Raw genomic sequence first — 16344 nt, forward strand, 5'->3', positions numbered from 1 at the left:
GCATTTCTAGTCAGTCTGCCTTTGTTGATGTAAGTCTGTCTGGGACTGTGAGCTACCAGTAACGCCTGATAAGCAGAACGGCTTTAGGTAGCCAGGAAAAGGGAACTGGGAGACCTCTGTTTTCTTCCTGCTCTGCTAACTGGCTGCAGACAAAACTTTTTTGCCTTCCAAGCAAACCATCCACACTATATCCCTGTCTTTTCAAGTTGGAGATCGATTGGTGCAGGGCTGTTTCTCAGCCTGTGTTTGTGTAGCACAGCTCTGGTCCTTCGTACAAAATGATAATTACATTGATTTCTAGTTTCAATTACAAATGAGGAAGGTGTAAAGGGCTGATGTTTGAATGTTTCAGGTGTCCTCTTAATAAGCTAGGTCCTTGTTAGTAATATTTTAAGGAGTATCACAAGGGAATATTTTAAAACATCAGGAATTGCTCCTGAGAGCAGGTTGTACACGGAAGAGCAGAGCTGGCAAGACAGGCAAATATTGGCTTTGTAAAGTGGGTACATTTGCTGGTTGTTTTGTGTCTTGTGTGGGGGCTGAAGGATGCTGTAGCCCTGGCAAGAATCTAATAACTAACCAAGATCTAGAGCCAAACACAAATTTCTTATGTTAGCAGCTGGGACTTAGCATGCAGGTTTGGGTCCTGAGCTATGGTGTTTTTGTGCCGTTCCTTCAATCTGCTGTCTGTTGGATTTTTGTTCTCAGTTGAGGGGGGGAAGAATCGCTCTGATCATTGCTTCTGACATCTGTTTGGTGAGGTAGGTAGTCACATGCATAGCTTTCTCTCCTCTTTCTGGTTTTGCCTGATATTCCTGACCTGTCCCTCACAAAGAGCATGCTGGGCACCGTGGAGGGATATGTGAGCAGTGCAGCCCTCTTCCTTCACAGCTCCACTGCTTGTTCTTCATATCTCGTCTGCTTGTCTGAGTGCACATGCACAACGTGTTCAGGTGCTGAACGTGGTGTATGACTGCACCACAAACATAGCACGAGTGCTTTTTCAGCAGCAGCTCCTATTTTATAATATATACCATCAGGAAGCAGTTCAATCAGTACTTTTCTTTTGTTATCATGATGCCTGACACTCAATCTTATGTTAGTTTTCATTCTGTTCCTCAAGTGCATACTGCTGCATTTATGCTAGAAGCCTGCACTTTGCTTCAGTTCCGAAATGCAAATGCTGTATGAAGGAGGGAGTAAGTGGGGAAAAAAAAGGCTTCCCTTGCTCTGCCTGCTGCTGCAGGAGCAAAATATCTCACATCTACATGTGAGCGGAACAACTGTGGCTAAGTAGCACTGTTTCCCAAGGAGGTGGTTTCAGCTTTCCAACATCAGGTTGTTGAGTATAGCCCAGTAATTGGAAGTGGTGTTTTTGGCAGCAGGGTGTAAGCTGGAAGCCTCCCTCTGAGAGGGCTTAAAGTACTCCAGCATTTGTCTGTCCTCCCCTGTAGGCATTCAATACGGCTCTGCCTTCCAGTGCCCTGGTTATGGCCAAAGAAGGGTGCAAGCAGTCAGTGGGGGAGAGAAGGCTATTTCCAAGGGTAGGGAGGGGATGCTCTTCGTTCTGTGTAGACACTTCTGCATCGATTTTTACTTGATATCTGATTGTATATAAAGTCAAATACCTTAACTGAGCATAGGTAAATATAGGTGTATGCTAGTTTGCTCAGGTGCTGACTTAGAATGGTGCTACGCTTCCAAACTGGGGTTTTACTCATTTTTATTGATTCCAAAGTTAAATCAGTTCATTTTTATTCTTAGCATGTGTTTCAGTTCCTTTTTTTTTTTTAGAGAATTGTTTATTCCTTTTAAAGCACATCATGTTAGGGATTATCCTAGAACTGAGGGACATCAGTGAGGAGTTCCTAGAGATCGATGAATGAATCTTTTTTGAAGGTCATTTAAAAATCTGTTGGAGTATTGAATGCTGCTCATGGTGTGGATAATGAAAGCAGTCAGCTTAGATACCTGTGGTTTGACCTAATGTTGCTACTTTCTTGGCAGATTGCCTTTTTCTCTAGCTTCTTTAGTGATGACATTGGGATGCCGGAATGTGATGTAGGAGTGGGATGGGAGAAGCTGCACTTCTGAAGTAAAGGAAATGCTTGGAAAACTCAGCCACAAATGACAGCAGAAATACAGAATTTATGACAACTCTTTATTATATGCGATTGATTTTTGTCCCTTACTTCAGCAGTAAGCAACAGTGCCTAGCTGATAACACTTCAGCTCTTTACGGTGGTGAGACTAGTAATTAATCAAGCCTCAGATGTGAAGCAGACCGCAAGGTGATGTCTGTAGAAGAAAAATCTACAGTAAGTACGGCCAAAGTTATTTCTGGTGGTTCATTAAATGTATAGACTTAAAAATAAAGTTAGATGTTAAGTGTAATTACTAAAAGAGCACAGCCAGAGTGTGACCAGCCAACTTGGGTATGACAGAAGACTTCTACATTGATTTTTATGGCAAAAATATAGCAAAGGCAGGCAGCCATTATAAAATGGCTTTTCATACTCCTTCCTGCTATTCTTATCACTTTGAATATTTCTGGAAGCTATCTTTCTGTACCTTGAAAAGAATGAAGACATACAAATTTGCCAGCTCTTATCCTGCAATTGCCATCTGGCCACGGATTCCAAGTAACTATCTAAAATAATGGAATGGTTCCTGGGACATGTCATCCGTCAGGGAGATCTTGGCTGGAAAAGTGATGTGTTATTGCCAGTGTTATTGGGTAATTGGGTGTTAGCTCTTTCCTTCTGTGACCCTGCAGTGGAGTTTGGACAGAGTGAAAGATGGAGGGAACGACTCCTTTGTCAGTACCTAGGATGGAAGCTACCACTTGAACGAAAGAGGCTTTTTAAAAAGTTGTTGATAAATAGATGCCTCAAAAATGTGTCTTTCTACTAAAGATAAAAAAAAAAAAAAAAAAGCAACCTGATGCCTTTGCAGTTCTGAACTAACAGTGCTCGTTCTGCAAGTAGAAACCTAGGAGCCTTTTCTGTAATTTCCTCGTCTGCAGATGTGCACCGTAGTTCTGTGTTGGTGATGAGCTCCATGACAGAGACCAGATCAGATGTGCTTGGTCCATGCAACAAAAAGAGGTGCACTGGTACAAACTCTACCAGTAAAGGTTTGGTCAGAAAATTTCATAACAGCGGTTTTACGTTGTAGTTTTTACTCTACAGTTTCATCTCTTCTGCAGATGGGACAAAAAAGAATAAAGTTGGCTGACAATATTGTCTTGTGTCACCTAAAACTGTGGTTGAACAACCATGCCTGATCCAGACTAAGTTTTTTTCCTGCTGGCTTATCCAGCAGAGTGCCGTTGAAAGTCACAGAACCACGGTATGCTGTGGGTTTGAGAAGCTGTTTCTCCCAAAGATGTTTGCAAGCAGTTTGCCTTTGCTAGGGGTATGGTTACACACACACTTCTTGCAGTGGTTGCGTTGACTCAGAGTCCTGGGGTTTGGTTTCCTCCCCTGCCTCTTTGAACCAACATCAAATTCTCATGGGGTGGAGATGGGGAAATGGGGAGAAGAGAAAGAAATAATGATGCAGGGAGCAATGGCAGTCTCCTCCTGGGCAACTCTCAGCAATTCTATTGTTGAGCCTAATGTCATATGGCGTGGGACATACCTTTGGCCAGTTTGGGTCATCTGCCCTGTCTGTGTCCGCTCCCAGCTTCTGGTGCAGCCCCAGCCTCCTCACTAGCAAGGCAGTGTGAGAAGCAGGAAAGTCTTTGACTTGGTGTAAGCACTGCTCTGCGACAACTAAAACGCGTGTTATCAGTATTATTTTCATCCTGTATTGGAAACATGGTGCCATACCAGCTGCTATGAAGAAAATTAACTTCATTCCAGCTGAAACTGGGACATCATTGAAGCTCTGGTGCCTCACAGTGTACTTTTAAACATTGCCCTTCAAGCATGGGTGTGAATTCCATTCTTGAGTCCTAATCCTTGTCTGATTATGTCAGTCTCCAGCTCCAGGAAACTTGGATGCTGAAAACTTTTTCCTGTCTATGGGGTATGTCCTTCCTTGGGTTTGCATGCAGTGTAGACAGATTTCAGGTCATCTTTGAGGAATGAAATAGAGGGAGAGGTGGAGGGCACTGCAGGTAGGCTGGGTGGTGCTGCTGTTACCTGTGGAAACTTGTGCCTGACTCTGCAATGGTAAGGACGAGATGTTTTCAGGCTGGGCTTATCCCTCTGCTCCTAGTAAACAACCAAAAGCATGTTATAGTTGTATTCCTTCCGACAGCAAGTTGTTTGACTTCTTAGTTTTCCCTTTTGTTTGCTGCACTTTGGTGCATGTACTTGTTCTGGTACTGAAGTAGAAAAGTGCCATCTCCTGAACTCCTGATCCTACCTCCTGGTGGTACAAATGGGCGACGCTGCTCAGTGAGATCAAGCTGCACAAGGTATTGCTGCAGGCCTAAGTAAGTAGAGATAGGATCAGCAGTGCAGCGGTGCAGCAGAGAAGCTGAGGGCAATAGAAGAGTAGATTAAGGCAGAGAAATAAATAGTCATTGCTGCAAGGAAATTGTCATATGAATTAATGTTAAAAAAAAAATAAAATTAGAAGACCAAGTCAAGTAAATCTTCGGCTGTGTATCCTAAGTTCCCAATGCGTCTGTCCATGTGGATATAAATGTCAATGCTCTGTGCTGAAAAGATGGGTTAGGTGTCTTAAAATAGCTTCTCTCTTTGCTCCTTCCCCCCATTCATATCAAAAGTGTCAAAACTTATGCGTATGTTTGAAGAACCACAGCCAGGAAACTGAGGCAGGCAGCCTTTTTCAATGAATTTTTCAAGAAAATGCACGATTGTGTCCCATGATCTGTCAATAAAGTCCAAACATGTTGATGTAAGTAAGCACACCAAGCTATAAATCATTTACACTTCAAATAAAACCTGTTATCCAGGAGCAATAGGTGTATACAGAGCCATTAGGAAAGGAAATTGGGTCCTGGTGGTATGAAAGCAGAGTGGTCATGGCTGGCTGTGACCTGACATGTTTTTTCTTTCCACATATTGTTTCCATGCATCTTTTTAGTACTTTCTAGTGTAGAGTCCTTCATTTTTCCTTTTTGGGCAACCCAACTATCTAGTGCTGCTTTAAGAAATCAAAAGCCCTCTTTTAATATCAGTTTGTGGACTGTACTCTGATCACAAGTGTTTCTCGAGAAGTGTTAGCGTTGGTCTCACAGACATGGTTTGCTTTCTGTACTGTAGAGCTATTTATGAGATCTGGCAGGGTGGTTTAGTGGTTTGGTTACTGACGGTCTCCTTTTCAAGTAAAAGCAGTCTCATTCTTGAGGTGAGAGAACTGGGTAGGGATTTACAGGGTTTGGTGCATGGCTTGAGTTGGGAAGAGAAGCTGAGCAGAGGAATGTCACTTGTGTATAACTTAACTCTTTATTTTCTTGCTTATTAGTTTTGGGGATGTGCAGTCCAGATGCCTTCACACCTAGTGGAGGAGCAGCTGAGTGAGACTCGCGTTTAAATAGGTGGCAGTCTGGATTCTCCAAGGTATATTTCACTCTTCACCTTTCATACTGCGGCCTGCAGCTATTTCCTGGCCTTGCTGGCAGTCTCCTGGGTGGCCTGCCTTCGCGCTGGCACTGCTTGCTTGTCACTTGGCACCAAATTGGTGAGGAGGGCAGGACTGGGGCTGGGAGGAGGCTGTTGGTGGGGTGCCACAGGAACAGCCCTCAGCTGGCAAAAGGCCTGCTCCACATACAGCTCATCGCCTGCCTCTCCAGCATGGGCTGGGGTTGAGTTGCAGCTCCCTGTTTACTCTCAGTTGGTCAGAGCCAAAATGTATCGGTGATAAAAACTTGCAAGCTGCTGTGGGTCTCTGTGTAAATCAGTGTGGACTTAACTACCTACATGGCCATAGACTGGATTTTTTAAAATAAAAATGATAGCAGCGTGCAGCTGTCACACAGACCATGTGTGCCTGACCATATGTGTGTCTGGACGGTGTGTTCCTGACTTCCTCAGCTCTTTATGCTTATCCAGGCACCAGGCTTTCTGGTCACCTCCAAGACTGGCAGCTTCCTAGGAGAAAGATGTGGTGATGTCTTGTTGCTGTGTTTAAATGAGACCAAGCACAACAGGATGGCAGCATGTGTGAGGATGAAAAGCCACGTGGGTTGGGTGCAGATATCAGGAGAGGTCTGGATGCGGGATGTAGAGCAGGGAGAAGTTTCTTTCCTCACTCAGAACATGTCTCACAATAGAAAGCCATAATGGAGGGCTGAGAGTGATCTTTGGAGCTACTGTTGAGATCAGATGCCTGTTTTGTTTGCTCCTTCAGGAGCTGTGATGAAATTAATGGGCCTGGCTCTGTGGTAAGATAGCAGGCTTTGCAGCAGAATTGTGTTTGTAATGGCACAAGTGGCAGTTGCTGTTTTTGGCTTATCTGAGTTCCTGAAAGAGAGTAGCCACGTTTCCCTGGGGGCAGCAGGAGATGGGTGTTATGCATCACTCTAATTGCACTAAGCAATGAAAATGCTGTCTGCACGAGCACCTTAATGGATGTAATTTCCTGGGTTTATGCAGTTTGTCACACGTAGACAAATGGTTCTGCCCAATGCCGTCTTGCTCATTAAGGTGTGTTTTCGCCATGGAACAGATTGGCAGCCCATCAAAAGGCCAACCAGATGATATCAATAGGCATTTTTAACCCAGTCTTTTTGGCTGGGTGTCCACTAGCCCATTTAGAGTGAATAGATGCTAATGGTGCTTTAATCAGCGTGAAGAACAGCTCTATCCATCTGCAGAAGTGAGCGCTCTGCCATGGGGAGTGGTGCCCTGGCAAGCAGCTTCTTAAAAAACGACTTGCTCCCTGTTGCTTGGCTGGGACACGGTGCTCTCAGAGTTGAGTCTCCCCAGTGGGCATGTTTTAGATGCATTGCAAGTCTTCTCTGAGTTTGTTTACATTGGTACCCAGCCTGAAATGGGCCCAAAGCATGAGTTCATGTGCTCTTAGCAGGGGGAAAGGAATCTGTCTCTGAGCAGCATCGTGTTTGAATCAGTTCCTGGAAAGCTCACATGTAGTTATTTTCCCCAAACATCAGATTCCAAAGGAGAGATGCAGAGATTGTAAAGGGCTTCTGAGTCTCATCTCTGCTCAGGTATTTATGTCAGTGTCAATCTTAAGATACCACACAATATACTCACCAGCTCTCCAGGAATATCTGTGACTTCACTATTTGACAGACTAGTAGCTGAGGGTCCCCACTGGTCAGAAAATTCTGAATTGTACTGTGCTGTGCCATTGGTGTTTTTTCCTTCTGATATGCTTGTGGAAGCCATGGGACCCTTCAGCTTTCAGACTAGCAGGTAGTATATGCTTCGTCTTTCCTAACTGAATAAATTTTGCAGATAAATAGGGGCTTATTTAGGTTGTACTTCGTGGGAGAGAAGCTGTTTGAAGGAGGATATTAGAGTGGTGGATTATTTTCTTTATTTTTCCTTCGAATGCTGAATCAAGGAATGCTGTTTTTTTGCAGGCTACAGCTACTTCTGTTTACTTCTGTCCCGTTGCTTGTATTTTTAACTGGAGCGTGTATTTGAATGAGCCGAGTGCTTCTCCTGCTTAATTCAAATAAGTAATTATTCTCCTTAGAGAATTCAACCACTCTAGTGATATCCTATTCCTGCCTTGCTTCCAAGCTTGGGGAGTAGGAATCGATTCGAGATATTCACAGTTCTTACTGCAAGACTTGTGGGCATTACAGCATGTGCTATATTTATGCTCCTGACCGCTCGGGGAGGTAGGAATGTGCTTTGCCCCCTGTGTTATGGGTTGGAAGATGTCTGAAGCACACAGTCAAATTTTCAAAGCTTTTCAGACAGGTGGCTTATGGTTTCCTATGCGTGTTTTGTTCTGTTCTTCAAATCCCTTCCTGCGTTAAAATCAAGCTGGAGACCTGGATCTTTTGGAAATCCTGCTGAAAATCTTTCTGTAATTTTCGGCGCCTGAATACGTTGCAGAAAATCCCTTGAATATACTTTCAAAGGTCACATGGAGACTTTAGAAATTGAACCTGATTATGGCAAAATGCAGAGCTGAATTCTGGCCACCTGCCTTCCTTTTCACTTTCCCACTCAGGCAGCGTGGTGAGTGCTGGAGGCAGAAGTCTACGACCCACCTCTGTTTCACATTGTTGCTAGAGCAGCCACCCCTTCTGCCCTGCTGGTTGACACGGTGCCAGTCTTCTGAGGAAAACTTACACCCCTCTGCGAGGCATGCCCTCAGAAAAAGGAGCCGGGAGCACCGAGCTGTGCTGCAGGCAGCGCAGCTCTCCCTTTTCTAAAGACTCCAGGTTGGGGTTTAACAGTGTGTGGTACCAAGCAGCTACCTCAGCAGTTGCTGCGGAGTCCCCAGGGAAGCTGCTGGCAGTGAGGAGCCTCCTGAGCACCGCCAGTCCCCACGGCATGCCGGCAGCAGGGCTGCGCAGCTGGTAGCTTCACTAAAATGCAGCACGTAGGTGAGGGCATGTGTGTGATAGCTCCCTTTGACAAATCAGTTGCACTGGAGCTTGTATTTAACAAATGGATGTCTGCCAGGCAGCCCTGCTGGTATCGCAGGTTGTAGTCCATGCTGGGTAGTAGTGTGTGGTGTGCTGGGTACCTCAACCCCTTACATTGCTAAGGGCCTTCTCTTTATGGCTCTGCAGCCTGGCTAGCACAAGTGGCTCCGTGTCCTGGTGCCCAGGCTGCTGTGGCTGCCTTTCCCAGAGCAGTATCTTCTTTCCCCTTGCTGCTGCTGTTCTCATGGTCTTGCATCTGCACACCCCGAAGGGATTGTTGTGGCTGTGAGCATCACCACTGTTTTTTAGCCCGTGCTTTATGTTAGGGGACCCAGTAATGTGCATGCACTGAATTGATTTGCAACAACTGTGCCTGCTCCTTGGGTGCTCTGATCAGCACTAAGCATCGTATGCAGGGACAGCTGATAGCAGACGAGTTGCTCTTGATGGAAATTATACAGTTACTGTGGGGGAAGTTACTAGGCTGGAAGGGCACCTGGAGAGGCTGATCATTTTTAGATCCTTTCCTGGGGTCCCTGATGGACACTGGAGACAGTTTTCCCTTCCTTCCCCATGGGAGGGAAGAGGAGGCAATTTTCGCCATTGCAGCTAACGTATACCTTCAGCTACTACCAGATCTTGGTGCCTGTGTCTCACCATTCTGTGAGAATGTTCTAGTCCCAAGTAAGCCAGTCCTTTAGCAGGAAAAAAAAAAAAAAAAAAAAAAAAAAGCACCTAGTATTCATGACAGGGGACACCAGAAATTACCTTTTTTCCCAAGCACAGCCATACAATGATTAAATAAAATTGCCCCTGCTTCGAGTTGTGCTTGCGGCTGATCGTGTCCAGACTCGATGAACCAGTGCAGCCTGCCATATGCTGAAAAGAGTCTGATCTCTGAATTAAATCAATATTACATGGCAGCTTGTTCAGCTAGAGGCTTTTGCAAAAGTTAAGGCAATCTTCAGCCCTGCTTCCGTGCTGTGTGCCTGGGAGCAGGACAGAAAGCAGCTCTGCAGCTGCCATGTTGCTGATGCCACTTGACGCAGACAAACTGAGACAACCTTAGAAGAGACTGTCTCTGTCAGGCAGCAGGCTGGCATTCTGTGGCTGCATCGCTAAGCTGAAGAAATGATTGGGATCGCTGGTGTTGGGAATGACTCTGCCTACCAGATCCTAACGGGCTGGGGGCAGCTGCTCCATTAGAGCTTGTGCCTTGCTTGTGTAAACCCTTTGCTCCTTTCCTTTTAATTAAGCTATTGCTCTTCTGCTTGTGAGGTAAAGACAAGCTAAATGGCACATGCAGAGAGCCTGCATGCTGAAGGCACACCTGCAATTTTTTTTTTTGTTCCTCCCATTTCTGTTATCTTCTTGCTGCCTGCATGAGCCCTGGGTAAAGGCCATGCTGTGCCATGGCAGAGCGCCAGCTGCCTGCGCCTCAGCTTACAGCTCCGGCGCGTGACCCGTGCTGCAGTGTAACGTGCCACAGAGAAAGCAGGGCTCTGTCTTACCTCAGCCTTCGTTTCTCTCTTTGGTTTCCTCTGACTTCATGGTGGGAAATGCTTTCTGACTTGTACCTGACCTTGTGGGGGGCGGCTGCGGGGGAGTATGAATGCTCTTAAGGTGCTTAATGATCTGGTGTTATACACTTAACACGTTTTTTTTCCTCTTTAAGATACACCTCAGTAGCCCTCGTGGGAGGTTTAGTTGGCAAATTTGGTAGAGGTTCATCGCAGATCTCCTCTTATAAATGGGGCTGGGGGATGAAGATGGCTTTGAAGGAGGAGGCTTTACAAAAAGGGGTAGTGGTAAAAGCACAGACAGGTATCAAGCTGTGGATACCCTGTAGATGCATGAAAGGCTGGCAAGTTTGTACTGCCACCGTGAACTTGCCTAACAGTAGCTGGCTCAGAGGAATGTGGCTGCTTGTCTCCCCCATGTTTCTTTTGTAGCGTTTAGACAGCTGTATTATGCCATGCTGTAGGAAAGAGCTCTCCTTCCTCTTCCTCCAACTTCTGAATGAAATCACTTCTTACCCAGAAAGTGGCCGGAATAACAGTTATGCTGCTAATGTCTTTCTAGTAATTTTCTTATCCATATCATGCTTATTGTGTATATATATTTTTTCCTTTAGCATGTGGCATATTTGGCTCTGTAACTTTGGAAAGCAAGTGTAAAAACTCTTTTTTTCAATGCACTTTTTTCTTTTTTCTTTTTGTTATTGTTTTTTGGTTTTGTTCTATGTTATCTGCAGAAAAGCATGCTAGCCAGGTAGGAGAATCACAGGCCCTGGAAGCAAAGAGAGAAGGGACAAAGTGCCAGCAGTACAAAATTGAGGTGGGCACAAGCCAGACTGGCATGGAGTGATGTTGCACAGATGATGAATGAAGTACAGCTTCATTGACAGAAGTTGCTTAGGGAACTGGGAATACTTCTCTGCTGTGTAGTAACATTCAGTATTAGTTTAATCTATTTCAATTTCTGTCACTTGGCAGTGTTGTTTGGAAAATACAGGTTTATATGCTTTTACAAAAACTGTTCCTTAATATTAAAACATTCTATATAAACCAGTTTATTTTCCCCTTTCACAGAGGTCATGATTAATGGAAATTTCATTTTTTCATATAGGATCTAGCATTGAGGAATTCTGCTAGTCCCACATTTTCAGTCTAGTTTTGCTTAAGCTGGTGTAGGATCAATTTAGGATGGAAGTTTCAGCTCTTATTCAGAAGCCAATGAAATAACCATGCATGTATACTTTAATTCTCAGTGCCTTGGAGCAATCAATATTCTGTTGGAAATTAAATGCAGAGGTCTTTTTGGAAAAAAAAAATCTCAATGTAATAAGCTGTGAAATGGTACAGCACTATGCTAATAGAATGAGCCTGGAATATGAATGATTGCTCGGCTGTACTGGACAGGTGAACCAGCTGAGACCAGAACTGACATCAGGATGTCAGAGTTAGGATGTGGAAGTCTTTTGGATGCCAGAAAATCTATAAAACGAATTTAGTATTAAGTCACAAAGCAAATACTTGCTTTTCATATTAGATTTTTTTAAGACCTGACCTTGTTACGTGTCAGTCAAGGGAGCCATTCTGAAGGACTATGCAGAGTGCCTGGAGGCAATGTTAGGTTTGCAGTGGATAAACTGTGCAATGGGGGTGAGGGAGGAGTGGGGACAGAAAAAGGCAGTCATAAATTCCCAACATCCTCGTGTACAGAGGGGCAGGATTCTTCTTTCTTTTACTGTAGTGATGCCACAGAATGCCCTATACTGTGAATTTACAGTATTGTGTGGCAGAATCTGACTCTGGAGCTTCATAGCTTTCTCTTTCTTGTGTACAGGCTGCTCTTCCAGATATCAGCTGAACACATATAAAATATCTTCAGCTTGAATCTGGCAGAATATAGGAATAGCAGTACAGCATCAAACATGTATCAAACATAGCAGCAGTTTCTGACCAGACGTGGGGCAGTACAGGAGAACAGCTCGAGCTATGTATCGCGAGAGATGCTTTCTCCTGAATATTTGCTCAGGCCTGGCCATGGTGCGGGTACTCTAGTGGTCCAAATTTCTCTTTGAATTTGTCTAATCTCATTGCAAACCCACATGTACCACTTAGAGCACGCTGTGCGGTGCGGTTTGAGTAATCTGTGTGAAGAGTAAAGAGCCATCTCCTCAGGATTGTTTCCAACTTGTCTCCTGCCAGTTTCGCTTGATGTCTGCTAATCCTTGTACTGGAAGACTGTGCATTTTTGTGTTTTCCCCACACAGCCTCCTCAGAACCTGATATTCTGCAGAGCTCTGTCATAGTCCATCCTCAGCCACTTCTTTTCCAGACTTCATTCCTGTCACAACTCTCCATCTTGCAGCATGACATATCAATGTTACAGTACTGTAAAAGCAGAAAAAAAACAGGTTCTTGGGTCCAGATCTGTTTTTAGATGCTGTGCAGTAGACACCGAAAAAGCACTGAGTATCTCATGGAGGAAGTATCATTCCTGCCCTCCAGGAGGGGAGAAAGCAACGCTACTGCCTGCTGTCCTGTACAGGCGGGCCCTGTTCCACTTGTGCTCTGGGCATGCAGCTAAGTGTTGCACAGTGCTCAGCCCAAGCTAATACACCCAGTCTCAGCAACAGCTATAAATTAGGACTCCGTGCTGTGCTAATGTGACTACACGGCTTTTGGAAAGAAGCTGTCTTGTAGTTGGCTGGGTCAGAGCACCTGGAATGGATGGGGAACTGCCTGTCCTGCACTAAGCTGTGCCAGCGTGTCCTGAGCAATGTGCTTGTTGCCACAGCCTGTTGGGGAGCAGAGTAAGCAGGGTCTCCAGTGGTACCCTGCCGTCAACCCACCCTCCTATTTAATGCATACTTAGAGCAGTGCTGAAGCACAGCTACAGTTGTGCCAGCTTCCTTACTGCAGCATAGACACGTACTGTTCCTCGTGTCTTTGCAAGCCAAGCAGGCTGTAATATTGACTCTTGATTTTGAATCCATCAGTGTCTATTCACTCAAGGCTGTTTTTTGTCACAGGCACAGCTTCTTGGGAAGCAAATTGCCAGGGACAGTTAAGTGGTCACAGCACTATTGCCTCAGTCAAAGCCCTGAAGAGCTGCATTCATGGTGGCTGCTGCATGAAGAGGAGACTGGAACAGCAGGCATGTCTTCCCACCAGCCCCTTCGCCATCTCTGTAGCCCTCCTTTGGACAGTTTCTAATAATGTTATGTCCTTCTAATGTTGTGGCACCCAAGATCACACGCTGTTATGGAAAACATTGGAGAGCACTGGCCCCAAAATAGAGCCCTGGGGAACACCATTAGTGACTGGCTGCCAGCCCAATATAACCCCAGTTACTAAAACCCTTAAAAACAATGGGAGCAGGAAGACTGTTCTCCAGGGGGGTGTGCTGTCTGGCTGGGTCCTCCCTTTCTCCTTTCTCTGCTTCTCCCCTTTCTGTGGTAGTAGGGACCCAGCCCTTCAGCCCAAGAGCAGCAAAAATCAGTTTTCCCTTTGAATTCCTGGAAAAGAGTAGTTGTAGCTCTTTGTTATACTAAAATAGGTGGTGTTCTTTAAATGATATTGCAAAAGGGAAGGGCCGTGTAAGTAGGAGGCTTATGTGTAAATCACGTAACTAATCTAAAGAATGTCTCTTCTCCACCTGCAATCATAACTAGTACTTGTTCTCCCCCACTCTTTTTAACCTGAGAAATAAAGGTTGAGGAATGTTACATTCTTCAGCTATTTGTGATTGAACACACCCAGCAGAAAGCACGTGGGGTACCCCATTAATACAAATACCTTACCAGTTGACTGATCACCATTTTCAAACACTTCTATTCCTTAGAATAGAAGTAGCATACACCAGATTGGCATACACAATTAAATGCTGCCCAGGTGCTTGCCATGATCTCAGATAATCACGGCTCAAGGAAAAGCAGGGAAGGACACCTGCGGGCTCCTGCTCAGCTTGAGGAGAAACATGCCATTGCAGAGAAGTGGTGGCTGTTCAAAGCTGCACAGCTCTTTTTGTTGTTGCAGGAGTAGAGCAGGGGAAGAAAGGTGATGTGCAGGTAGCACAGCAACACTTAGCTGCCACCCAGGTGCCCAGGGCACAGCAGTGAGATGCTGGATGTGCTCCAGGCTTTTCAGCACTTAGGTGCAGCTCTGGCATGAGCTGCTGTTCAATACTTCTCGGGCTCCTCACTTTTTCCACCAACAGCATTGACTGGAACGCACCTGACTGCTGTGACACGAGAGAAACCTTGTTATATTTCAGTCTGGTCGTATTTTTACAGGGTGGATGTTGCCAGCGCTGTAAGCTGACGAGAAGTTATTGCGGAGCTGTTTGCTGCGTGAGGCGGCTGCGGTAATGCTGATGAGCAGCACTCTGCGCCTTGCTGGGCGTGCCGGGGTGCGCTGACAAGCTGGAAGGAATTCACAGCGAAGGAAGAAGAGAGATGAGAGGCCTGGGAAGTTTGATTTATAGGGATGATTGAAGTGGTCATTATGTCAGACTAGAATAAATGCCAGGTGAGAAGGCAGATGACAAACAATTTTGTAGATATACTGAGAAAGAGGAGTTATTTAGGGCTCCTCCTGGGGACAGAAAAAGGAAGGTGAAGTACTGAAGCAGGAAAGGGGAAGTTATAAACTCCCTGTAAGGATGGCCTGGGGGACACTAGGTAAAACAGAAGGAAAGAAGGACACCAAGAGGGGGAGGGAAGTGTTCATGCTTGCATCGCATGCTGCTGATGGTTTAAGCCCCTGCTACCTGATGTGGCTCTGGGCCCTTTGGGTCACCTACTTCGTTCAGCCTGGGATGATGTGTCTCCAAGTCTGTGAAGTTACTACACGAAGGTGCAACAGCAGTTTAGTGGGAAGCATTGTTTCTCTGAGCGTCTTTGAGATTACTGTCCTCATCTTCTAGTATCAAAAATAACTATACCAATTTTACTTCTTCACCAGGTTTTTGATTTGGTTTCATTCACTTCTCTTCTCTTTTCAGCACTGTCATTTCGTAGTGCTTTTACACTCCTGAAAGAAGAATTTACTGATATCCTTGTGCTCTGTTCTTCATGTAACCTTTTTCATATAATATATATTCTTTCAAGGTGAAATCTGTCATGATCTCAGTGCGTTATAAATATTGAGTTGAGAAGTATGAAGTATCATCTAGTCTGCTTTCCTGATTTTGACAAATGGCACTCTAACGTGTTGTCTGACTTTGGTTTTGACACTCTCAGACAATGGACTTGTGATTTCAGCGGTCAGCAAAGTTTTTTTTTTTTTTTTTCCTCTCAGTCTTTTTTCTGCTGTCACTTTGTTTTTCCTAATAACCATCCCTTGTGTAACACCTTCCTTTTCACCTTCTTTCTTGGTATATTATACCTTCCAAAAGCATGTTTGGGATGTGGAACATTTCAGTGCTTTACCAGGGAGGTTGCTATTAGTTTCCTGCTTTTCAGGTGATGAAACTGAATCCCAGAAGGGAAACTGGATCATCAAAAAGCCATTAATTGAACCCCCGGTACCTGGTTCCCTATCTCATGCTCTTTTAAGCATGGGGCCCTGTTTTCTGTTACAGTTACTTACCTCTGCCAGATACACTGATTGACTCAGCTCCCTTGGCTTCACTGGCAATACTGCCAGGCTCATTTGCTGTCTTCAAGAGTTCATGTGAAGACTGGTTGGGTTTGTCTCAGCTTTCCTGGGAGAAAAGGCCACCTCTTCCTGCCAGTAGAGAGGGGGCATCTTGGCTAAGTCTCAAGAAGATGAGTCTTGGTCAGGCTCATGCTTCACATTGTCATCTATTTCCAGACCAAAGTTCCCTATGATAATGTGGACTGACATAGCGTGATCGTATTGTTTTGTATTTTACAGCAATGCTTGAAAGTCCCTTCAGAGCCCCATGGGTCTGCAAGCCCTCGTCCACCTGGCAGGTCCGCAGCCCCATCCAACAGACCCTCCTCTGTACATGGTCATGGAGAACATCATCTCCTGCTGCAGGCCCAGAGCATGACCTGGTACATAGGGTGTGTGGTAGCTACAGTGCTCCCCTGTGTGCCACCACTTCTAGAAGCAGGTATGAGCAGTCTGGTTTAACCTTTGAGGAGGGACGCATGTAGTCTGATTATCCGGTTTCCAGTAGCATCTAAAAGCTGTAGTCAAGGACTTGCGTGTTGTAGTGCTGGGACTGAGCACAACAATCTTCTCTGTGTTAAGTGACAAGTGAGGCTATTGTCTTTGGCACTAGTGCTAATGATTCATTACTGCTGTCCTGCTAAAATG

The sequence above is a fragment of the Netta rufina genome (assembly GCF_964035555.1).
Source record: "Netta rufina genome assembly, chromosome: 1".
Classification (NCBI taxonomy): domain Eukaryota; kingdom Metazoa; phylum Chordata; class Aves; order Anseriformes; family Anatidae; genus Netta; species Netta rufina.